Consider the following 13,286-nt stretch of genomic DNA (forward strand, 5'->3'; position numbering starts at 1 on the left):
TTTTCTTGCTCCCCCAGGCCCAGGCAGGCTTGTCCTCACTTCCCTACCGCTGGGTCTGCAAGAAGCCCTCGCAGCCTCCACTGAGCACCAGCTTCCTTTGTCTCCCCCTAGCGGCCAAGCTGGTCTAGTCCCCGTCGGCACCTCCCAGTCCCACGTGAGGTTCACAGCTACCACATGACATGGGGAAACAAACACAAAAAGTTCACGGACACGTCCCCTGAGAACAAGTCTCAACTCTTGGTTGTTTTCTCCCCCCTTTTTTTGGCTGGCATGGCATGTGAGATCTTAGTTCCTGACCTGGGATCAAGCCTGAGCCCCTTGCCCTGGAAGCGTAGAGGCTTAACCACTGATCCACTTGGGAAGTCCCATCAATTCATAGATCTGAGCTGTTTATACCGACCTACTGTCTGATACTACCCAGATCCCACAGACCCTGGCCCTGGTCTCTGGCTCTCAGAACACGTGAACAGATGGACTGAGAAGCTAGAAACCACCAAAACCATATATTTAGTATTTTCTTCCAGGTATAGCAGCACAGCCCTTTCCTGTGGCTAGGTGATGACTTGATTTAAAATTTAACTTTTTTTTCCATTCAGAGAGCTCATCCTAATTGCTTCCTCCTAGGTCTTTAAGAGCTCACTCGTCCGAACACACTTGCTAAGGGGAGGGGGTAGGGAAGGGGTGGATTGGGAATTTGAGATTAGCAGATGGAAACTATTTTATATAGAGAATGGATAACAATTGTGCTACTGTATAACACAGGGAACTGTGTTCAGTATTCCGTGATAAACCACAATGGAAAAGAATATGAAAAGAATGTGTATCTGTATGTGTGTATGTGTGTGTGTGTATAGCTGAATCACTGCTATAACAGTAGAAATTAGCACAAGATGGTAAATCAACTATACTTCAATAAAACAAATGTTTTTAAAAAGCTTCAATAAAATTTTTTTAAAAGCTAAAAAAATAAAGAGGACTCTTCCCCTGAGCTCCTCTCTGGTTATGCGGTCTGTTCAACAATCCATTTTCCAGGTTGCTCTTCTTCCCAGGCTGCTGGCATGCCCATGTGGTCTGTGCGCTGCACAGCTCCAGGGGGTGCTTTTCATGTTGCCTGTGATGTGAGCAGAATCCTCTGGAGCTGAGCAACCCGGCACTCCCGTGTCTCCCTGCACTGCCTTATCCCAAGCGCAGGTACAGCTGGTTCCTCTGGTTCTCAGAGAACCTAAACACAAAGCTGGTTTGTGCAGTAACAGAACATAGATCTTAAAGTTGGTTGTCAGCTATCACCTTACACGTTGATCATTAACTTTTTGCTCTTTTGGTGGTGCGTCTCTGGCCTCAGAAACTCCACCCCCCCCACCCCCCCCAGCCTGCCCCTATGTTGTAAGCTCAGTTTCACTGTCAGGTCAGAATCTTCTTTCCTCTAATTTCCTGAAGAGGGAATAGATCAGTTAGCAACTTAATACCCTTCCAGAGATGCTAGCTATGCAAAATATTGCTTCCTGTCCCCTCCCCTTCCTTTCTCTCCCCTTTCTTCTCTCCTTCCCTTCCTTCCTCAAATTATCTACTGTCCCCTGTGTGTAAGGCTTGATTCCAGGTTCAGAGATTCAGTGTTGAACAATCAGACAATGGCCCTGCCCCCACGTGACCTGCATTCTGCTAGCAAGGGCGCAATGCATAAAGATGTCATTGCGGACAGCTGCAATCGTTATGAAGAACGAGCTGGATAAGGGCCTAGAACGATGATCCTCATCTGGGCCTCCCACTGGAATCTCCTGTGGAGCTAGAGTTTCTGGTCTGAGTGGTCTAAAGTGAGGCTTTACTAGATGCTAAAGCTCCCTAGGTGTTTCTAGTACGCAGCTGGTTTTGAAAACCGTGAGGATAGAGAAAGACGGTGGATGTGTTATTTTCTACCAGGTAGTTAGGGAAGGTTTTCTGAGATGGCACTTACATAAAGCAGGGACAGGGCCAAAGGAAGATATCTGGGATAACAAGGGATTTCTGGTTCATGTTTAACCACTGGCTCTCCTAGAGCAAGAACACTGATACGTAGGCGTTGCACATTTCCAAGATGTAAACATTCTCTCAGCAGCTCATTTCAGACAACCAATGTGAGCGCATGGAACAGAGTTGGGAATAGATGCTAGCAACTGGTTTGTGTGAGCCTGTTTAAGAACTGACACCAACATGCCACTGGCGGAGATCAGGCTGTGCAAGGCCCTGGCCCTTCCACTGTCTCATAGGGTAGTTCAGCATCGAGTTGGCTCTACCTCTCCCTGTAAGAAAGAAAAGTCAAAGTGAGAGTCGCTCAGTCGTGTCCGGCTCTGTGACTCCACGGAATATCCAGTCCATGGAATTCTCCAGGCCAGAATAGTGGAGTGGGTAGCCTTTCCCTTGTCCAGGGGATCTTCCCAACCCAGGGATGGGACGCTGGTCTCCTGCATTGCAGGCAGATTCTTTACCAGCTGAGCCACCAGGAAAGCCCAAGCATACTGGAGTGGGTAGCCTATCCCTTCACGGATCTTTCCAACCCAGGAATCAAACCGGGGTCTCCTGCATTGCAGGCAGATTCTTTACCAACTGAGCTATCAGGGAAGCCCTTAGGGCCAGGCTTTGAGCATTTCCTCTGTAGAATAAACTCTCCACTTAAAAAGTCCCCTTTCCCTACAAACAACCCCCAACGAACAAACAGACAGGAAAACCAACTTGGCTTTTCCTTAAGGTAACTTCTGTGTCTCCTCCAGACATGAGATCTCAAAGTGGCACCGTTTGGTTTTTCGTTTCCCTTTTGATATGTCACAAATAGCACCCTGCGCATCTTATCTTCCACCTGCTAAGTCCACGTTTACTCCAGTTTCTACAGAACTTTGACACTTTGAGTAATGAGTACATAAGTTCTCCTTGAGTCTATGGTGGTAAAAACAGAAACAAGAGGTCCAACAGGTATGTGTAGGCGTGCGTGCTCAGTACTGTTTGACTCTTCGTGACCCCATGGACTGTAGCCCGCCAGGCTCCTTTGTCCGTGGGATTTTCCAGGGAAGCATACTGGCGTAGGTTGCTGTACCCTTCTCCTGGGGATCTTCCTGACCCAGGGACTGAATACAGCTGTCCTGTATTGCAGGTGGATTCTTTACTGCTGAGCCACCGGGGAAGATCCCAGACAGAGATGCAGCCTTCCTCAAAAGTATCCTCAGGTAAGAAGGAAAAAACAAGCCTCCATTTCCTTCTCTGAACAGAGTGGTTCTTCTTTCTGGATCTCTTTTTGGAATGACATAAATCAAACAGGCTCAGCAAGAAATGGAGAGTCATGTACAGGACGAGACATTATCAGAAGCAGGCGGAATTAGAGTGAGTGGTTCTTCAATGGTGGAAAATCGACAGTTTTTACGGCTGGGGAAGTATGCTTATTTTTCCCCCCTTGAAAGCAGACAGAATGTCGAACACAGGTTGTAACTGGGCCGTGTGATTTACATACGGATTAATCCGTTATTAGTCTAAAGGAGACTCTTGATTCAGCAAGAGGATATTTATCATCCAGTTGCTTTGCCACATAATGCAAGCGACTTTGTAACTTTAATTGTATTGCCTGTTCTAGAAATAAGGCCCATGATTACAACCTGTTTGAAATAATTAGGCAGTAATCAGCATCACAGCTTTCTTTAAAATATTCTATCATTAAAGAGATTGCTAAGTGATTTGCCTGGCACCACAGACTAGATTTTCTGAGCATAAATACCTTTCTCCACAGAAGGGGCAGGGATGTTCAAAGGCATTCTTAGGGCCTGTCTTTGTTTGAAATCACTACTGGAACAGATTATCTCCCATTTCTTATCTCCCAGTTACTGTGGAACAGAAGTCTGGCGGCCTTGACTGGGTCCCTGTTTAGAGGCCCAGAAGACCTCCTGTCTGGAGGCACTAGGAGATATGGCATCTGCTTGCTCCTTCAGGAGGTTGGCAGAAGTCTGTTCCTTTCTGTTGTCAGACTGAGCTCCTGATTTACTCACTGGGTGTTGGCGGAAGTCCCTTCCCGGGTTTCAGAGGCCCCCAAATGCTTTGCTCACGCTCCCTCCATCTTCAGACCACCAGTGACAGGTTGAGTCCTTCTCATCCTTCAGATCTCTCCTGCCTTTTCCTCTGTAGCATCTCTCTGACTTCTGAAGCTCTCATTTAAGTCTCCTATTGATGGCTCACTAGTAAAGGATCTACCTGCCAATGTAGGGGAAGCAGGTTTGATCCCTGTGTCTGGAAGATCCCCTGGAGGAGGAAATGGCAACCTCCTCCAGTGTTTCTTGTCTGGAAAATCCCATGGACAGAGGAGCCTGGCAGGCTGCAGTCCATGGGGTCACAAAGAGTTGCACGTGACTTAGCTACTAAACAACAGCAACAGCAATGGATTATATTGGGCCCACCTGGATAATCAGGATACGCTCCTTGTTTTCAAGTTCTTTAACCATAACCACATCTGCAAAGTCTCTTTTGCTATTGTTGCTGTTATTTAGTTGCTAAATTGGGTCCAACTCTGTGACCCAATGACGGTAGCCCACCAAGTTCCTCTGTCCATGGGCTTTCCAAGGCAAGAATACTGGAGAGCGTTGCCGTTTCCTCCTCCAGGGGATCTTCCCTGACCCAGGGATTGAACCTGAATTCCGTGCATTGCAGGTGGATTTTTAGTACTGAGCCACAAGGGAAGCCCTCTTTGCTATAGTGGGGAGCATTTACACAGGATCCAGGGACTAGGATGTGGACACCCTGGTGCGGGGCAAGGGGATTCTCAGCATGTCACAGAGCCTGGGCCGCATGGGTGTTTCATTCAGAATATCGTTACTTCTCAGAAGTAGTAGTGGTATAGCAGTAATTTCTCTCTCTCTTTTGGGGTATTGACTGCTGCAGTCAGGAAAAAGGACAACTGAATGCTTGAATACTTAGGGTATATCAAGATGCTATTATAGGCAGAGAAAAGAGAACTTCTGTTAAGTTTGACTGATATTTTTGGGAGAGGGTGTGTCTTAGCAAGCTGTTGATTTTTACAATATTGGCTTGTATAGTGATCGAACATTTACTTATTGAAGGGATGGATATTCATTTAATTGTATGTTGTCTATATCTTCCAGCCAAATATAAGTCTGTGAAAACAAGGACACTGCCTGTCTCTTTCATGATTGTGTGCATAGAACCAGGAGGAGGGTCTTGCATGAAGTTGCTTAGTAGCTACTTGATACATATTTATTGAATGAAATCCTTGCCTAGCAATCACTATGAGAATGCTTGGCCATGCTGGAGGGTCCAGCAGTGAAGCTGACAGATATGGCCCTTGCCTGCCTGACCTTAAACAGATATGAAAAAAATATGTATACAAACAGTTAATTGTAAATGAGGGAAAAATTGGGAAATCTTGAAAGTGGTCCACACGTACCTTAATTATTCTATTTTTAACTTCATGGGTATAGTTGTTCACCAATATTTGGATATAGAGTCAAGACATCTTTCAGTAGGGTTGGCTGAGTGAAATTCTACATCTTCTTTCTTATATAAATCATGCCTTCTATAATTTGAGTTTTTGCTTCTTTAAAATGGAGTGAGGACTCAAGATTAGGGGTTGGCACATTGTGGCTTGAGCTAAATCAGCTTTGCCATCTGTTTTCATAAGGCCCTGGGCTAAGAATGGATTTTACATTTTTTAAATGGTTGAAAAAAAGTTAGAAGAATAATATTTTCTAAAGGGTCTTCCCTAGTGGCTCAGCAGTAAAGAATCTGCCTGTAATGCAGGAGATATGAGTTTGATCCCTGGGTTGAGAAGATCCCCTGGAGAAAGGAACAGTGACCCACTCCAGTATTCTGGCCTGGGAAATCCCATGGACAAAGGAGCCTCATGGGCTACAGTCCACAGGGTCACAAAAAGAGTCAGACACAACTTAGCAACTAAACAACAACAACATTTTCTAACATGTTAAAATTACATGAAATGCAAATTTTGTGTTCTTAAATCAACTTTCATTGGATTATAGTCACACTCAGTTATTTAGGTATTGCCTATGACTGCTTCCACACTATGGTGACGGAGCTGAATAGTTGTGACAGAGATCCTATGGCCTGCAAAGCTAACCTAGAGCCTATTATACAGAGTGAAGTAAGTCAGAAAGAGAAAAACAAATATCGTATACTAACACATATGTTTGGAATCGAGAAAGATAGTACTGATGAAATTATTTGCAGAGCAGCATTGGAGCAAAGACATAGAGAACAGACTTATGGACACTGGGGCTGGGGAGGAAGGAGAGGGTGGGATGTATGGAGAGAGTAACATGGAAACGTACATTACCACCTGGAAGATAGATGCTCAATGGGAATTTGCTGTATGACTCAGGGAGCTCAAACTGGGGCTCTGTAACAAACCACAGGGGTGGGATGGGGAGGGAGGTGGCTGATGCATGTTGGTATTTGGCAGAAACCAACAAAATTCTATAAAGCAAATTATCCTTTAATTAAAAAATAAGTAAATTTAAAATAAAAAAATAAAGTTCATGCAGTCTGACCCTTTAAGAAAAAGTTTGCTGACCTCTGCTCAAGATACTTGAGAAGTAAACTGAGTTCAGAAAACTATTTGACTCCTCTCCCAATTAAATTCTTGGTGGTATATGCACACAGGGAGGGGTGTTTGGGGGTGGGGGTGGGCAGTAGACTATTTTCTAGTATACTCCACCTTAACTATCAATAATCTTTTTGTGACTCCACTTTATCAAATCTCTCCAAGCATTCAATTTATTTTTCATAGGAACATCTCTCTTTCTTGTTTAATTCATGTCATCAATTTACACTGTCCTTAATCAAATTACACAGTGATGTTAACAGATGCAAACTACTATAAATTGGATTGGAGATGTGCACGTTTATTAAATTACCATGATGTATACTTCAAATGCCTTACAATTTTATATGTCAATTATACCTCAATAAAGCTGAAATTAAAAAAAAAAAAAACTCTTAGAAGAAAAAAGAAATCCATTTGGAGATGAACATAACAGACCCCCAGTGCAGTTCTATCTCTAAGGGTGGGGACAACAGTGAGCATCATCCCCAAGAGCAACCCAGCAGCCTTCAGTTACAGACCTAGCGAGGTCCTCTGCCCCAGCGTTTTCCAGAGGAGTGGAGAAGTCTGCTTAATACCACGGTCATGTCGAGTGGAGGTCACTAATGAGAGCTCCTGCTACATAGACAATTTGGTCCAAATTAAACGTAGATTTGCACATTATAATTAGAGCCAAGCGTTTGTAACTGTCACATAGGTATCCCTCATGCAAGGTGGCTTGTGTCTAGAATTTTGAATTTTTGGCATTATTAATATGGGAACTATTCATGTTACAGAACCTGAAATCTCTATCTTAAGAGACTTGCAAGAGTTCTGAGAACTCTGATTTGACTTTCACTTTAAGAGTTAGAAACTCTGTTTTCTAACCAATATCAAAGTGAAATACTTTACCCCCACTCTCTGTAGACTCCAGTCTCAGTGCTTTCCTGAGAGAATAGTGCCCCTAAAATCTCTAATTCAATGTAGAGTAGACATAACATCTGGGGCTTCCCAGGTGCTTCCGTGGTGAATCCCCCTGTTAATGCAGGGACTGAAGGAGACACAGCTTCGATCCCTAGGTCAGGAAGATCTCCTGGAGAAGGAAATGGCAACTCACTCTAGTATTCTTGCCTGGGAAATCCCATGGACAGAGGAGTCTGGTGGGCTACAGTCCAAAGGGTCTAACATGACTAAGAGGACTGAGGATGCAAGCAGACATAAATCTCCACCAATTAAAAAAAATAGGCTTTGGCATTTATTTCTGTGCTCCCTTAAAGCAATATTCTTTCTCCTGAATATTAATTGCAACTCATTAAAATGAAGGTAATCATTGCAAAATGTAACAGGGAATTAAAAAGTAACATATCAGTGAGATACAGGTGTTAAAAAATAGCACTGATGCAGATTTAGTATCACTTCCAGTTTATAAAGTTTGTCTTCGCATATTTCAATAGGTCCTTTAGCCCTGAAACATCACCACTTCAGTGAGCAACTGGCCCATTTTTATGCCATAAGGCCCTGGGATTCCAGAGGCAGAAGCAACTTCTATCCATCTTTTCTAATTTGCTTCAGTGGATGCAATATGAAAAAACACCCAACAGCAACATAGCATTAAGGAAGGATCTTTTCTTTCTTTTTAGTTTCTTTCCCAGAGACAGAGGAGCCTGGTGGGCTGCTGTCCATAGGGTCGCACAGAGTCGGACACGACTGAAGCAACTTAGCATGCATATATGCATTGGAGAAGGAAATGGCAACCCAATCCAGTGTTCTTGCCTGGAGAATCCCAGGGACAGAGGAGCCTGGTGGGCTGCCGTCTATGGGGTCGCACAGAGTCGGACACGACTGAAGCAACTTAGCAGCAGCAGAAGTTTCTCTCTCTGGAGCCGAGTTAAAATGGAATACAGTCATTAAAAGGTGATCTAGTGTAACAAGCTCCCCACCAAAGGCAGAGCAGAAGGTTCTATTCCTCTGTGAGCTGTTATATGAAGTAGCTCATGCCTGACAATCAGTGAACTAAATCCTTCGACAACGAGAGATTTATAGGAACTTGTCTACAGAGACGAAGTGTTTCTATAGATTTGAGCAGAGCTGGGACCAGGGAATAGGAACCTTGCACATAAATACAGTTTGTGGCTTTGGGATTCCACAGCTGGGAGCTCTCAACAGCCACTGTGTATAAATATGCCTATGGAGTTGAGTTCTAAATAATGACAGTCCTACATTCAGGATTCACATGGCTTCCAGGACCTCAGTCAGTTCAGTCTGACTCTTTGGGACCCGATGGACTGCAGCACACCAGGCTTTCCTGTCCATCACCAACTCCTGGAGCTTGCTCAAACTCATGTCCCTCGTGTTGGTGATGCCATCCACCCATCTCATCCTCTGTCGTTCCCTTCTACTCCCCGCTTCAATCTTTCCCAGCATTAGGGTCTTTTCCAATGAATTGGTTTTTCGCATCAAGTGGCCAATGTATTGGAGTTTCAGCTTCAGCATCAGTCCTTCCAATGTATATTCAGGACTGATTTCCTTTAGTATGGACTGATTGGATCTCCTTGCAGTCAAAGGGACTCTCAAGAGTCTTCTCCAACACCACAGTTCAAAAGCATCAATTCTTCAGTGCTCAGCTTTCTTTATAGTCCAACTCTCAACATTCATACATGACTACTGGAAAAACCATAGCCTTGACTAAATGGAATTTATTGGTAAAATAATGTTTTTGCTTTTTAATATGCTGTCTAGGTTGGTCATAGCTTTTCTTCCAAGGAGCAAGCGTCTTTTAATTTCATGGCTGCAGTCACCATCTGCAGTGATTTTGGAGCCCCAAAATATAAAGCCTGTCACTGTTTCCATTGTTTCCCCATCTATTTTCCATGAAGTGATGGGACTGGATGAGTTAAAAAGGTGTTCTCCAGACACATATTACAACCATGGGGCTCATTTTCTTGATCTCTTTGGAAGCTATGGTGCTTAAACTGTAACTGGCACTAGGAGGGGGCTATCTGATATAAGTTTTCACCACCATCTCCTTTTTCTGACCCTCGACTGTGTGAGAGATGTCTCCTGGCAAATTCGTTAGCTGTTAGGGGTAGTGAGAATGGTGAGTGAAGCATGCTCATGGACATTTGCGATGGCCTGAATGATTGTGTCACAGCCCCCCAAATTCATATATTGAATTCCTAATGCCCAATGTGATAGTCTGCAGTACCCAGTCTATAGTAGGTTATAGCAGCCCAAAGGGACAAAGGCAATATTCAATTGCACGACCTTGTTTTGATTTGCCTAATATTAAAAAATTAATTGTTTTAGGTCCAAATGAAAGAATTGAAGATCAGAGATTAATTGTACCAGGGCCTTTGTTGTTGTTTAGTTGCTAAGTCATGTCTGATTCTTCTGTGACCCCATGGACAGTAGCCCGCTGGCTCCTCTGTCCATGGGATTTCTCAGGCAAGAATACTGGAGTAGGTTGCCATTTCCATCTCCAGCGGATCTTCCTGACTTAGGGATCGAACCCATGTTTCCTACATTGTCAGGTGGGTTCTTTACCACTGAGCCCCCTGGGAGGACCAGAACCTTAAATGCATAGAATAACATAGCCTGAAAGGATATTAAAAGATCATGAGGAACATCGCTGTCATTTTTTCAGTGAGAAAACTAAGGCCCCAGAAGGCGAATGACTTGCCCATGGACACAGGGATAGTCTAGTCCAGTATGGGGATTAGGACGTGCAGAGTATGATAGATGGCACTGCTTGTCTGGTATCCAGATGTAGTAATTAGAAACAGGTGCTTTGGAGCCAGGTTTCCCTCCTCTGTCATTTACTATCTGCACAGCCATGGGGAATGTGTTTAACTAGTTGATTAAATCCTTTACTTTGCTGATTCAGTGGCCCCCTGCCATAGTAAATTCAAAGATCAGATGACATAAGGAGAAAGCGTGATGGCATATGTCAATTTTACTCTGTTCTAAAGAACTTCAATTCATGGTCCTGCAAAAAGTGTCTATTATGAGAATGTTTACAGTAGCTCTGTTAATCAGAAAGCCTGGAAGCAACCTAATGACTATTGAGACAAAAATGGAGAAACAAATTACAATATACAAGACAGTACATGGCAGTAAAAACGAATGAACTATAGCAATATACAGTAATTTAAATGAGTGGTGGTAATGTATAGTGAGTAAAACCACAAATTCCAGAAGATAATGGATAGAATGGCATCCTTATAATGTTTAAAAACAAAACTAAACAATATATTACTTAAGAATATACATGTGATGAACTCTGCTGATGCTTAGTCGCTCAGTCGTGTCCGACTCTGTGTGACCCTATGGACTGCAGCCTGCCAGGCTCCTCTGCCCATGCGATTCTCTAGGCAAAAGTACTGGAGTGGATTGTCATGCCTTCCTCCAGGGAATCTTCCCGACCCAGGGATTGAACCCAGGTCTCCTGTATTGCAGGCAGATTCTTTACTGTCTGAGCCACCAGGGAAGCCTGTGATAAACTCTATCCCTATGCAAATACGTATATTTATATACCATTTCCAAGTAATAAGTAAATGGATAAATAGAACATGTATTGCCCAATGGCAGTATTTCTTGTGATTAATCCGTGCATCTGAAGTCCAAAGCCAACAACAAAAACAACAACAACACTTTCAAAGAGAAAGATCTCATAGAGCCATTGTTGTGCAAGAAATAAGACTTCCAGGTGCTGTTTGTACTAAGCAAAAGCCACAGAGTGCGACTTGGGAATGGGAAACTGTTATTTAAAAGTCTTTAAATTTTTGTTTTGTTTGATAACATCTGTCCTCTGTAGCCTTTTTCCACTCTGTGATTTCCTGCCAAGACATTGTTATTTGTATTTGAGACCATGGGCTAAGGCTAGGAGATATCCTTTGTAGGACTCTGTTTGAAAGAAATAAAATTCAAGCATATTTCCATTCCCTCCAGTCCTGCTGCAACCTAGAGCAGAAAAAAAGGTAACAGATTCTGAGGGCTCATCCTTCAAATACATGGAAAAAAGTCAAGCTTGTCCTTTCTTCTACCACTGGCTCTGCTTTCATCGCTGCTGTTTGTTTTCTTACTCGGGTGTGCGGTGGGAGGATGAGGCCCAGAGCAAGGACAGGCCTAGAGAAGATGCGCTGTTCAGGCTTCCAGCCACCTGAGGCCCACATCATGTTTGAAGTGTGTCTGGGTTTCTCTTCTCCACAAATGCCTAGCCTTCGTTGACTTTCAAGTCGAATGACTGCTGCTGAATAATAACAAGGGGCAAAGTTGCATATATCATAAGGGGCAAGGGTGGGCTTAGAGGAAAGGGCTAGAACTTAGAGCCTGTTTTCTCTCTTTTCACCTTATCTCCTCTGATGACAATAAAGACATACTTGTGAGATAAGCTTAGAATCCTAAGCGGCTTCCAGTGTTTTGACCTGGAATTTTCCAACTTGGAAAGCTTCCTTCTTCAAAGTCTGATGTGGAAAAATCTGAATGAATTTCCTCTGTCTCTCTGCAAGATTGAGAGAAAACTACCCCCTAAAGGGCACCGGGGAAAATGAAGCCAAGTGCTTCTCAAACATTTTTGCTTTAGCTGCAAAGTGCAGAGGACTTGTGCCCCGGGGGCCCTGGGAGCATAGTCCAAATCAGCCTACTACCCATAGTTTTTGGAAGCAAAAGGCAAAGTTGACCTTCCACTCAGTAATATGTCTGTGGTTGTTTTAATAGAAGAAGTGTTTTTCTTGCCCACTTTGTCAAGGAAAAACAAAGCTTCTGGAAGATGTTTATCCTATGACTTCTGGAATCAGTGGAACACTTTACTATGTATCTCCTGGGGTATTCATACCTCAGTTTGAAAGGCATAGAGTTAGGCAGCACCAGAAAGTCTTTCTTTATTTTTATGTCAGGTTGTTTTAATCACAAAGTTAATTTTTAAAATGAAATTGATTCATTCAATTTAAATTGATAAATTCCTCAATAATTATTCCGCTAAACTTAATATCAAACCACAAATGTGTAACCAGTACTAAGTGGATAATTATTACTTTATTTTATGGATGAGATGTAAAACAGGCAAAATGCTGCTATAATAGGCAGACAGTTCTTAGCATATGACACATTTTTGTCAAAATCACCTTACACTCATTTTTCTTGAACTAATGTGTGTGTGCTCAGTCATGTCTGACTCTTTGCGACATCATGGACTGTGGCCCACCAGGCTCCTCTGTCCATGGAATTTTCTGGGCAAGAAATACTGGAGCGGGTTGCCATTTCCTCCTCCAGGGGCTTGTCTTCCTCACCCAGGGATCCAACCTATGTTCCTACACTGCAGATGGATTCTTTACCACTGAGTGACCTGGGAAGCCTGGAGTGTAAATAGGTAAAAACACATAAAAGCATTAACTAGTAGAGCAATTACTATAATGGTGTATGACTGGGATGTATATTACTGAATTAATTATCTAAGAGCCTCACTAAAATTAACGGTCTACCTTCCATTTCTCCACATTTCCTCTCATTTTTTCCCTTTGTCATTGAAATTATCTAAGAAGGAGTTATACTACTATCTGTTTGTATGGAGCAGCCAAATTTGTATAATCAGCTTTCACCTCTCTCCTAAGCAGCAGATTTTGCATAAATATCTTTATGATGTTTAAGAAGTATCTTGGACTTAAGGTGGCAAAGCAGAACTCTGTTTTCGATTTCAGTATATGGCACTACAAACTACCCAATT

At 43.1% G+C, this 13,286-nt stretch overlaps 1 long non-coding RNA gene across 3 annotated transcripts in view; it reads left to right on the plus strand.

Moving 5' to 3' along the window:
• Nucleotides 1-13,286, plus strand: part of LOC139187361 (uncharacterized) — a 103,958-nt gene that overhangs the window by 57,582 nt on the left and 33,090 nt on the right. For all 3 annotated transcript variants that reach the window (XR_011570913.1, XR_011570914.1, XR_011570915.1), the window contains exon 2: nt 3,122-3,194. This is a non-coding gene — a long non-coding RNA (uncharacterized lncRNA). The remainder of the gene's footprint in view (nt 1-3,121; nt 3,195-13,286) is intronic.

The sequence above is a fragment of the Bos indicus genome, chromosome 15 (assembly GCF_029378745.1).
Source record: "Bos indicus isolate NIAB-ARS_2022 breed Sahiwal x Tharparkar chromosome 15, NIAB-ARS_B.indTharparkar_mat_pri_1.0, whole genome shotgun sequence".
In the NCBI taxonomy this organism is placed as follows: Eukaryota; Metazoa; Chordata; class Mammalia; order Artiodactyla; family Bovidae; genus Bos; species Bos indicus.